The sequence below is a fragment of the Schistocerca gregaria genome, unplaced genomic scaffold, assembly GCF_023897955.1.
Source record: "Schistocerca gregaria isolate iqSchGreg1 unplaced genomic scaffold, iqSchGreg1.2 ptg000251l, whole genome shotgun sequence".
Lineage (NCBI taxonomy): Eukaryota > Metazoa > Arthropoda > Insecta > Orthoptera > Acrididae > Schistocerca > Schistocerca gregaria.
Window position 1 is genome coordinate 113,653 of NW_026061759.1, and position 12,628 is coordinate 126,280.

A 12,628-nucleotide genomic window follows, 5' to 3' on the forward strand; every position below is an offset into this window, starting at 1 on the left:
AAAACCTGAGAAATCTGTCCGTTTTCGTCATTTGTTATGGAATCGACTTAAAGCCAGATCGACACATTTGCCGCTCTTCTCTCTATAAAGGTTGTAATTATCGTCTGCAAAGCTACGTCGCGTGCTGCGGCATGCGGAGACACTAAAAGCACCATAGTAGAACACAGATAAAGCTTCTAAGTTGATATAATAGCCAGTAAGAAGTAGTACAATTCAAGTTTTATGTATCGATTATTGGCTTTGTACCCTTCTTTGCTGCCTTGGACATGAGCTAGGAACTTAAGATTTTGCATGAAAGGAGGACTAACAGCCGCGTTGCACGGGAGAATGTGAAAAGTGTTCATATGTAGTAAAAACCTAAGAAATCCGTCCGTTTCGTCATTTGTTATCGAAATGACTTAAAGCCAGATTGTCACATTGGCCGCTCTTCTGTCTGAAACTTTTACATTTATTGTCTGCAAAGCTATGTCGCGTGCTGCGGTATGCGGAGACACTAAAAGAACCATAGTAGAACACAGATGAAGCTCCTGAGTCGATGTAATAGCCAGTGAGAGGTAGTACAATTCAAGTTTTAGATATGGATTATTGACTTTTTACCCTTGTTTGGTGCCTTGGACATGAGCTAGGAACTTAACATTTTGCATGAAAGGAGGACTAGCGGCTGCGTTGCACAGGCGAATGTGAAAAGTGTTCATATGTAGGTATAACCTGAGAAATCCGTCCGTGTTCGTCATTTGTTATCGAATCGACTTAAAGCCAGATCGTCACATTGGCCGCTCTTCTCTCTGATACGGTTGTACTTATCGTCTGCAAAGCTATGTCGCGTGCTGCGGTGTGCGGGGACACTAAAAGCACCATAGTAGAACACAGATGAATCTTCTTAGTTGATGCAATAGCCAGTAAGAAGTAGTACTATTCAAGTATTGGGTATCGATTATTGACTTTTTAGCTGGCTTTGGTGCCTTGGACATGACCTAGGACCTTAAGATTCTGCATGAAAGGAGGACTAGCAGCCGAGTTGCACGAGAGAATGTGAAAAGTGTTCATATGTAGTAAAAACCTGAGAAATCCGTCCGTTTTCGACATTTGTTATTGAACCGACTTAAAGCCAGATGGTCACATTAGCCGCTCTTCTGTCTGAAACGGTTACATTTATCGTCTGCAAAGCTATGTCGCGTGCTGCGGTATGCGGAGACACTAAAAGCACCATAGTAGAACACAGATGAAGCTTCTAAGTTGATGTAATAGCCAGTAAGAAGTAGTAGAATTCAAGTTTTAGGTATCGATTATTGACGTTTTAGCTGGCTTTGGTGCCTTGGACATTACCTAGGAATTTAAGATTCTGCATGAAAGGAGGACTAGCAGCCGAGTTGCACGAGAGAATGTGAAAAGTGTTCATATGTAGTAAAAACCTGAGAAATCCGTCCGTTTTCTTCATTTGTTATCGAAACGACTTAAGCCAGATCGTCACAATGACCGCTCTTCTCTCTGAAACAGTTGTACTTATCGTCTGCAAAGCTATGTCGCGCGCTGCGGTATGCGAAGACACTAAAAGCACCAAAGTAGAACACAGATGAAGATTCTAAGTTGATGTAATAGCCAGTAAGAAGTAGCACAATTCTAGTTTTAGGTTTCGATTATTGACTTTTTAGCTGGCTTTGGTGCCTTGGACATGAGCAAGGACCGAAAGATTCTGCTTGAACAGAGGACTAGCAGCCGAATTGCATGGGAGAATGTGAAAAGTGTTCATATGTAGTAAAAACCTAAGAAATCTGTCCGCTTTCGTCATTTGTTATCGAATCGACTTAAAGACAGATCGCCACATTAGCCGCTCTTCTGTCTGAAACGGTTACATTTACCATCTGCAAAGCTATGTCGCGTGCTGAGTTATGCGGAGACACTAAGAGCACCATAGTATACCACAGATGAAGCTTCTAAGTTGATGTAATAGCCAGTAAGATGTAGTAGAATTCAAGTTTTAGGTATCGATTACTGACTTGTTAGCTGGCTTTGGTGCCTTGGACATGAGGTAGGACCTTAAGATTCTGCATGAAAGGAGGATTAGCAGCCGCGTGGCACGGGAGAAAGTAAAAAGAGTTCATATGTAGTAAAAACCTGAGAAATACGTCCGTTTTCGTCATTTGTTATTGAACAGACTTAAAGCCAGATGGTCACATTAGCCGCTCTTCTGTCTGAAACGGTTACATTTATCGTCTGCAAAGCTATGTCGCGTGCTGCGGTATGCGGAGACACTAAAAGCTCCATAGTAGAACACAGATGAAGCTTCTAAGTTGATGTAATAGCCAATAAGAGGTAGTAGAATTCAAGTTTTAGGTATCGATTATTGACGTTTTAGCTGGCTTTGGTGCCTTGGACATGAGCTAGGACATTAAGATTCTGCATGAAAGGAGGATTAGCAGCCGCGGTTCACGGGAGAATGTGAAAAGTGTTCATATGTAGTAAAAACTTGAGAAATCCATCCGTTTTCGTCATTTGTTATCGAATCGACTTAAAGCCAGATCGTCACATTGGCCGCTCTTCTGTCTGATACGATTACATTTATCGTCTGCAAAGCTATGTCGCGTGCTGCGGCATGCGGAGACACTAAAAGCACCATAGTAGAACACAGATGAAGCTTCTAAGTTGATGTAATAGCCAGTAAGAAGTAGTACAATTCAAGTTTTAAGTATCGATTATTGGCTTTGTACCCTTCTTTGGTGCCTTGGACATGAGCTAGGAACTTAAGATTTTGCATGAAAGGAGGACTAGCCGCCGCGTTGCACGGAAGAATGTGAAAAGTGTTCATATGTAGTAAAAACCTAAGAAATCCGTCCGTTTCGTCATTTGTTATCGAAATGACTTAAAGCCAGATTGTCACATTGGCCGCTCTTCTGTCTGAAACGGTTACATTTATCGTCTGCAAAGCTATGTCGCGTGCTGCGGTATGCGGAGACACTAAAAGAACCATAGTAGAACACAGATGAAGCTCGTGAGTCGATGTAATAGCCAGTGAGAGGTAGTACAATTCAAGTTTTAGATATGGATTATTGACTTTTTACCCTTGTATGGTGCCTTGGACATGAGCTAGGAACTTAACATTTTGCATGAAAGGAGGACTAGCGGCTGCGTTGCACAGGCGAATGTGAAAAGTGTTCATATGTAGTAAAAACCTGAGAAATCCGTCCGTGTTCGTCATTTGTTATCGAATCGACTTAAAGCCAGATCGTCACATTGGCCGCTCTTCTCTCTGAAACGGTTGTACTTATCGTCTGCAAAGCTATGTCGCGTGCTGCGGTGTGCGGGGACACTAAAAGCACCATAGTAGAACACAGATGAATCTTCTTAGTTGATGCAATAGCCAGTAAGAAGTAGTACTATTCAAGTATTGGGTATCGATTATTGACTTTTTAGCTGGCTTTGGTGCCTTGGACATGAGCTAGGACATTAAGATTCTGCATGAAAGGAGGATTAGCAGCCGCGTTGCTCGGGAGAATGTGAAAAGTGTTCATATGTACTAAAAACTTGAGAAATCCATCCGTTTTCGTCATTTGTTATCGAATCGACTTAAAGCCAGATCGTCACATTGGCCGCTCTTCTGTCTGAAACGATTACATTTATCGTCTGCAAAGCTATGTCGCGTGCTGCGGTATGCGGAGACACTAAAAGCACCATAGTAGAACACAGATGACGCTTCTAAGTTAATGTAATAGCCAGTAAGAAGTAGTACAATTTAAGTTTTAGGTATCGATTATTGACTTTTTACCCTTCTTTGCTGCCTTGGACATGAGCTAGGAACTTCAGATTTTGCATGAAAGGAGGACTAGCAGCCGCGTTGTACGAGAGATTGTGAAAAGTGTTCATATGTAGTAAAAACCTGAGAAATCCGTCCGTTTTCGTCATTTGTTATCGAATCGGCTTAAAGCCAGATCTACACATTGGCCGCCCTTCTCTCTGAAACGGTTGTACTTATCGTCTGCAAACCTATGTCGCGTGTTGCGGTATGCGCAGACACTGACCGCTCCATAGTAGAACTCAGATGAAGCTTCTAAGTTGATGTAATAGCCAGTAAGAAGTAGTTCAAATCAAGTTTTAGGTATCGATTATAAACTTTTTACCCTTCTTCGGTGCCTTGGAAATGAGCTAGGAACTTAAGATTTTGCATGAAAGGAGTACTAGCAGTCGCGTTGCACGGGAGAATGTGAAAAGTGTTCATATGTAGTAAAAACCTAAGAAATCCGTCCGTTTCGTCATTTGTTATCGAAATGACTTAAAGCCAGATTGTCACATTGGCCGCTCTTCTGTCTGAAACTTTTACATTTATTGTCTGCAAAGCTATGTCGCGTGCTGCGGTATGCGGAGACACTAAAAGAACCATAGTAGAACACAGATGAAGCTCCTGAGTCGATGTAATAGCCAGTGAGAGGTAGTACAATTCAAGTTTTAGATATGGATTATTGACTTTTTACCCTTGTTTGGTGCCTTGGACATGAGCTAGGAACTTAACATTTTGCATGAAAGGAGGACTAGCGGCTGCGTTGCACAGGCGAATGTGAAAAGTGTTCATATGTAGGTATAACCTGAGAAATCCGTCCGTGTTCGTCATTTGTTATCGAATCGACTTAAAGCCAGATCGTCACATTGGCCGCTCTTCTCTCTGAAACGGTTGTACTTATCGTCTGCAAAGCTATGTCGCGTGCTGCGGTGTGCGGGGACACTAAAAGCACCATAGTAGAACACAGATGAATCTTCTTAGTTGATGCAATAGCCAGTAAGAAGTAGTACTATTCAAGTATTGGGTATCGATTATTGACTTTTTAGCTGGCTTTGGTGCCTTGGACATGACCTAGGACCTTAAGATTCTGCATGAAAGGAGGACTAGCAGCCGAGTTGCACGAGAGAATGTGAAAAGTGTTCATATGTAGTAAAAACCTGAGAAATCCGTCCGTTTTCGACATTTGTTATTGAACCGACTTAAAGCCAGATGGTCACATTAGCCGCTCTTCTGTCTGAAACGGTTACATTTATCGTCTGCAAAGCTATGTCGCGTGCTGCGGTATGCGGAGACACTAAAAGCACCATAGTAGAACACAGATGAAGCTTCTAAGTTGATGTAATAGCCAGTAAGAAGTAGTAGAATTCAAGTTTTAGGTATCGATTATTGACGTTTTAGCTGGCTTTGGTGCCTTGGACATTACCTAGGAATTTAAGATTCTGCATGAAAGGAGGACTAGCAGCCGAGTTGCACGAGAGAATGTGAAAAGTGTTCATATGTAGTAAAAACCTGAGAAATCCGTCCGTTTTCTTCATTTGTTATCGAAACGACTTAAGCCAGATCGTCACAATGACCGCTCTTCTCTCTGAAACAGTTGTACTTATCGTCTGCAAAGCTATGTCGCGCGCTGCGGTATGCGAAGACACTAAAAGCACCAAAGTAGAACACAGATGAAGATTCTAAGTTGATGTAATAGCCAGTAAGAAGTAGCACAATTCTAGTTTTAGGTTTCGATTATTGACTTTTTAGCTGGCTTTGGTGCCTTGGACATGAGCAAGGACCGAAAGATTCTGCTTGAACAGAGGACTAGCAGCCGAATTGCATGGGAGAATGTGAAAAGTGTTCATATGTAGTAAAAACCTAAGAAATCTGTCCGCTTTCGTCATTTGTTATCGAATCGACTTAAAGACAGATCGCCACATTAGCCGCTCTTCTGTCTGAAACGGTTACATTTACCATCTGCAAAGCTATGTCGCGTGCTGAGTTATGCGGAGACACTAAAAGCACCATAGTATACCACAGATGAAGCTTCTAAGTTGATGTAATAGCCAGTAAGATGTAGTAGAATTCAAGTTTTAGGTATCGATTACTGACTTGTTAGCTGGCTTTGGTGCCTTGGACATGAGGTAGGACCTTAAGATTCTGCATGAAAGGAGGATTAGCAGCCGCGTGGCACGGGAGAAAGTAAAAAGAGTTCATATGTAGTAAAAACCTGAGAAATACGTCCGTTTTCGTCATTTGTTATTGAACAGACTTAAAGCCAGATGGTCACATTAGCCGCTCTTCTGTCTGAAACGGTTACATTTATCGTCTGCAAAGCTATGTCGCGTGCTGCGGTATGCGGAGACACTAAAAGCTCCATAGTAGAACACAGATGAAGCTTCTAAGTTGATGTAATAGCCAATAAGAGGTAGTAGAATTCAAGTTTTAGGTATCGATTATTGACGTTTTAGCTGGCTTTGGTGCCTTGGACATGAGCTAGGACATTAAGATTCTGCATGAAAGGAGGATTAGCAGCCGCGGTTCACGGGAGAATGTGAAAAGTGTTCATATGTAGTAAAAACTTGAGAAATCCATCCGTTTTCGTCATTTGTTATCGAATCGACTTAAAGCCAGATCGTCACATTGGCCGCTCTTCTGTCTGATACGATTACATTTATCGTCTGCAAAGCTATGTCGCGTGCTGCGGCATGCGGAGACACTAAAAGCACCATAGTAGAACACAGATGAAGCTTCTAAGTTGATGTAATAGCCAGTAAGAAGTAGTACAATTCAAGTTTTAAGTATCGATTATTGGCTTTGTACCCTTATTTGGTGCCTTGGACATGAGCTAGGAACTTAAGATTTTGCATGAAAGGAGGACTAGCCGCCGCGTTGCACGGAAGAATGTGAAAAGTGTTCATATGTAGTAAAAACCTAAGAAATCCGTCCGTTTCGTCATTTGTTATCGAAATGACTTAAAGCCAGATTGTCACATTGGCCGCTCTTCTGTCTGAAACGGTTACATTTATCGTCTGCAAAGCTATGTCGCGTGCTGCGGTATGCGGAGACACTAAAAGAACCATAGTAGAACACAGATGAAGCTCGTGAGTCGATGTAATAGCCAGTGAGAGGTAGTACAATTCAAGTTTTAGATATGGATTATTGACTTTTTACCCTTGTATGGTGCCTTGGACATGAGCTAGGAACTTAACATTTTGCATGAAAGGAGGACTAGCGGCTGCGTTGCACAGGCGAATGTGAAAAGTGTTCATATGTAGTAAAAACCTGAGAAATCCGTCCGTGTTCGTCATTTGTTATCGAATCGACTTAAAGCCAGATCGTCACATTGGCCGCTCTTCTCTCTGAAACGGTTGTACTTATCGTCTGCAAAGCTATGTCGCGTGCTGCGGTGTGCGGGGACACTAAAAGCACCATAGTAGAACACAGATGAATCTTCTTAGTTGATGCAATAGCCAGTAAGAAGTAGTACTATTCAAGCATTGGGTATCGATTATTGACTTTTTAGCTGGCTTTGGTGCCTTGGACATGAGCTAGGACATTAAGATTCTGCATGAAAGGAGGATTAGCAGCCGCGTTGCTCGGGAGAATGTGAAAAGTGTTCATATGTACTAAAAACTTGAGAAATCCATCCGTTTTCGTCATTTGTTATCGAATCGACTTAAAGCCAGATCGTCACATTGGCCGCTCTTCTGTCTGAAACGATTACATTTATCGTCTGCAAAGCTATGTCGCGTGCTGCGGTATGCGGAGACACTAAAAGCACCATAGTAGAACACAGATGACGCTTCTAAGTTAATGTAATAGCCAGTAAGAAGTAGTACAATTTAAGTTTTAGGTATCGATTATTGACTTTTTACCCTTCTTTGCTGCCTTGGACATGAGCTAGGAACTTCAGATTTTGCATGAAAGGAGGACTAGCAGCCGCGTTGTACGAGAGATTGTGAAAAGTGTTCATATGTAGTAAAAACCTGAGAAATCCGTCCGTTTTCGTCATTTGTTATGGAATCGGCTTAAAGCCAGATCTACACATTGGCCGCCCTTCTCTCTGAAACGGTTGTACTTATCGTCTGCAAACCTATGTCGCGTGTTGCGGTATGCGCAGACACTGACCGCTCCATAGTAGAACTCAGATGAAGCTTCTAAGTTGATGTAATAGCCAGTAAGAAGTAGTTCAAATCAAGTTTTAGGTATCGATTATAAACTTTTTACCCTTCTTCGGTGCCTTGGAAATGAGCTAGGAACTTAAGATTTTGCATGAAAGGAGTACTAGCAGTCGCGTTGCACGGGAGAATGTGAAAAGTGTTCATATGTAGTAAAAACCTAAGAAATCCGTCCGTTTCGTCATTTGTTATCGAAATGACTTAAAGCCAGATTGTCACATTGGCCGCTCTTCTGTCTGAAACTTTTACATTTATTGTCTGCAAAGCTATGTCGCGTGCTGCGGTATGCGGAGACACTAAAAGAACCATAGTAGAACACAGATGAAGCTCCTGAGTCGATGTAATAGCCAGTGAGAGGTAGTACAATTCAAGTTTTAGATATGGATTATTGACCTTTTACCCTTGTTTGGTGCCTTGGACATGAGCTAGGAACTTAACATTTTGCATGAAAGGAGGACTAGCGGCTGCGTTGCACAGGCGAATGTGAAAAGTGTTCATATGTAGGTATAACCTGAGAAATCCGTCCGTGTTCGTCATTTGTTATCGAATCGACTTAAAGCCAGATCGTCACATTGGCCGCTCTTCTCTCTGAAACGGTTGTACTTATCGTCTGCAAAGCTATGTCGCGTGCTGCGGTGTGCGGGGACACTAAAAGCACCATAGTAGAACACAGATGAATCTTCTTAGTTGATGCAATAGCCAGTAAGAAGTAGTACTATTCAAGTATTGGGTATCGATTATTGACTTTTTAGCTGGCTTTGGTGCCTTGGACATGACCTAGGACCTTAAGATTCTGCATGAAAGGAGGACTAGCAGCCGAGTTGCACGAGAGAATGTGAAAAGTGTTCATATGTAGTAAAAACCTGAGAAATCCGTCCGTTTTCGACATTTGTTATTGAACCGACTTAAAGCCAGATGGTCACATTAGCCGCTCTTCTGTCTGAAACGGTTACATTTATCGTCTGCAAAGCTATGTCGCGTGCTGCGGTATGCGGAGACACTAAAAGCACCATAGTAGAACACAGATGAAGCTTCTAAGTTGATGTAATAGCCAGTAAGAAGTAGTAGAATTCAAGTTTTAGGTATCGATTATTGACGTTTTAGCTGGCTTTGGTGCCTTGGACATTACCTAGGAATTTAAGATTCTGCATGAAAGGAGGACTAGCAGCCGAGTTGCACGAGAGAATGTGAAAAGTGTTCATATGTAGTAAAAACCTGAGAAATCCGTCCGTTTTCTTCATTTGTTATCGAAACGACTTAAGCCAGATCGTCACAATGACCGCTCTTCTCTCTGAAACAGTTGTACTTATCGTCTGCAAAGCTATGTCGCGCGCTGCGGTATGCGAAGACACTAAAAGCACCAAAGTAGAACACAGATGAAGATTCTAAGTTGATGTAATAGCCAGTAAGAAGTAGCACAATTCTAGTTTTAGGTTTCGATTATTGACTTTTTAGCTGGCTTTGGTGCCTTGGACATGAGCAAGGACCGAAAGATTCTGCTTGAACAGAGGACTAGCAGCCGAATTGCATGGGAGAATGTGAAAAGTGTTCATATGTAGTAAAAACCTAAGAAATCTGTCCGCTTTCGTCATTTGTTATCGAATCGACTTAAAGACAGATCGCCACATTAGCCGCTCTTCTGTCTGAAACGGTTACATTTACCATCTGCAAAGCTATGTCGCGTGCTGAGTTATGCGGAGACACTAAAAGCACCATAGTATACCACAGATGAAGCTTCTAAGTTGATGTAATAGCCAGTAAGATGTAGTAGAATTCAAGTTTTAGGTATCGATTACTGACTTGTTAGCTGGCTTTGGTGCCTTGGACATGAGGTAGGACCTTAAGATTCTGCATGAAAGGAGGATTAGCAGCCGCGTGGCACGGGAGAAAGTAAAAAGAGTTCATATGTAGTAAAAACCTGAGAAATACGTCCGTTTTCGTCATTTGTTATTGAACAGACTTAAAGCCAGATCGTCACATTGGCCGCTCTTCTGTCTGATACGATTACATTTATCGTCTGCAAAGCTATGTCGCGTGCTGCGGCATGCGGAGACAATAAAAGCACCATAGTAGAACACAGATGAAGCTTCTAAGTTGATGTAATAGCCAGTAAGAAGTAGTACAATTCAAGTTTTAAGTATCGATTATTGGCTTTGTACCCTTCTTTGGTGCCTTGGACATGAGCTAGGAACTTAAGATTTTGCATGAAAGGAGGACTAGCCGCCGCGTTGCACGGAAGAATGTGAAAAGTGTTCATATGTAGTAAAAACCTAAGAAATCCGTCCGTTTCGTCATTTGTTATCGAAATGACTTAAAGCCAGATTGTCACATTGGCCGCTCTTCTGTCTGAAACGGTTACATTTATCGTCTGCAAAGCTATGTCGCGTGCTGCGGTATGCGGAGACACTAAAAGAACCATAGTAGAACACAGATGAAGCTCGTGAGTCGATGTAATAGCCAGTGAGAGGTAGTACAATTCAAGTTTTAGATATGGATTATTGACTTTTTACCCTTGTATGGTGCCTTGGACATGAGCTAGGAACTTAACATTTTGCATGAAAGGAGGACTAGCGGCTGCGTTGCACAGGCGAATGTGAAAAGTGTTCATATGTAGTAAAAACCTGAGAAATCCGTCCGTGTTCGTCATTTGTTATCGAATCGACTTAAAGCCCGATCGTCACATTGGCCGCTCTTCTCTCTGAAACGGTTGTACTTATCGTCTGCAAAGCTATGTCGCGTGCTGCGGTGTGCGGGGACACTAAAAGCACCATAGTAGAACACAGATGAATCTTCTTAGTTGATGCAATAGCCAGTAAGAAGTAGTACTATTCAAGTATTGGGTATCGATTATTGACTTTTTAGCTGGCTTTGATGCCTTGGACATGAGCTAGGACATTAAGATTCTGCATGAAAGGAGGATTAGCAGCCGCGTTGCTCGGGAGAATGTGAAAAGTGTTCATATGTACTAAAAACTTGAGAAATCCATCCGTTTTCGTCATTTGTTATCGAATCGACTTAAAGCCAGATCGTCACATTGGCCGCTCTTCTGTCTGAAACGATTACATTTATCGTCTGCAAAGCTATGTCGCGTGCTGCGGTATGCGGAGACACTAAAAGCACCATAGTAGAACACAGATGACGCTTCTAAGTTAATGTAATAGCCAGTAAGAAGTAGTACAATTTAAGTTTTAGGTATCGATTATTGACTTTTTACCCTTCTTTGCTGCCTTGGACATGAGCTAGGAACTTCAGATTTTGCATGAAAGGAGGACTAGCAGCCGCGTTGTACGAGAGATTGTGAAAAGTGTTCATATGTAGTAAAAACCTGAGAAATCCGTCCGTTTTCGTCATTTGTTATCGAATCGGCTTAAAGCCAGATCTACACATTGGCCGCCCTTCTCTCTGAAACGGTTGTACTTATCGTCTGCAAACCTATGTCGCGTGTTGCGGTATGCGCAGACACTGACCGCTCCATAGTAGAACTCAGATGATGCTTCTAAGTTGATGTAATAGCCAGTAAGAAGTAGTTCAAATCAAGTTTTAGGTATCGATTATAAACTTTTTACCCTTCTTCGGTGCCTTGGAAATGAGCTAGGAACTTAAGATTTTGCATGAAAGGAGTACTAGCAGTCGCGTTGCACGGGAGAATGTGAAAAGTGTTCATATGTAGTAAAAACCTAAGAAATTCGTCCGTTTCGTCATTTGTTATCGAATCGCCTTAAAGCCAGATCGTCACATTGGCCGCTCTTCTGTCTGAAACGATTACATTTATCGTCTGCAAAGCTATGTCGCGTGCTGCGGTATGCCGAGACACTAAAAGCACCATAGTAGAAAACAGATGAAGCTTCTAAGATGATGCAATAGCCAATAAGAAGTAGTACAATTCAAGTTTTAATTATCGATTATTGACTTTGTACCCTTCTTTGGTGCCTTGGACATGAGCTAGAAACTTAAGATTTTGCATGAAAGGAGGACTAACAGCCGCGTTAAACGGGAGATTGTGAAAAGTGTTCATATGTAGTAAAAACCTGAGAAATCCGTCCGTTTTCGTCATTTGTTATCCAATCGGCTTCAAGCCAGATTGTCACATTGGCCGCCCTTCTCTCTGAAACGGTTACATTTATCGTCTGCAAAGCTATGTCGCGTGCTGCGGTATGCGGAGACACTAAAAGCTCCATAGTAGAACACAGATGAAGCTTCTAAGTTGATGTAATAGCCAATAAGAGGTAGTAGAATTCAAGTTTTAGGTATCGATTATTGACGTTTTAGCTGGCTTTGGTGCCTTGGACATGAGCTAGGACATTAAGATTCTGCATGAAAGGAGGATTAGCAGCCGCGTTGCACGGGAGAATGTGAAAAGTGTTCATATGTAGTAAAAACTTGAGAAATCCATCCGTTTTCGTCATTTGTTATCGAATCGACTTAAAGCCAGATCGTCACATTGGCCGCTCTTCTGTCTGAAACGATTACATTTATCGTCTGCAAAGCTATGTCGCGTGCTGCGGCATGCGGAGACACTAAAAGCACCATAGTAGATCACAGATGAAGCTTCTAAGTTGATGTAATAGCCAGTAAGAAGTAGTACAATTCAAGTTTTAAGTATCGATTATTGGCTTTGTACCCTTCTTTGGTGCCTTGGACATGAGCTAGGAACTTAAGATTTTGCATGAAAGGAGGACTAGCCGCCGCGTTG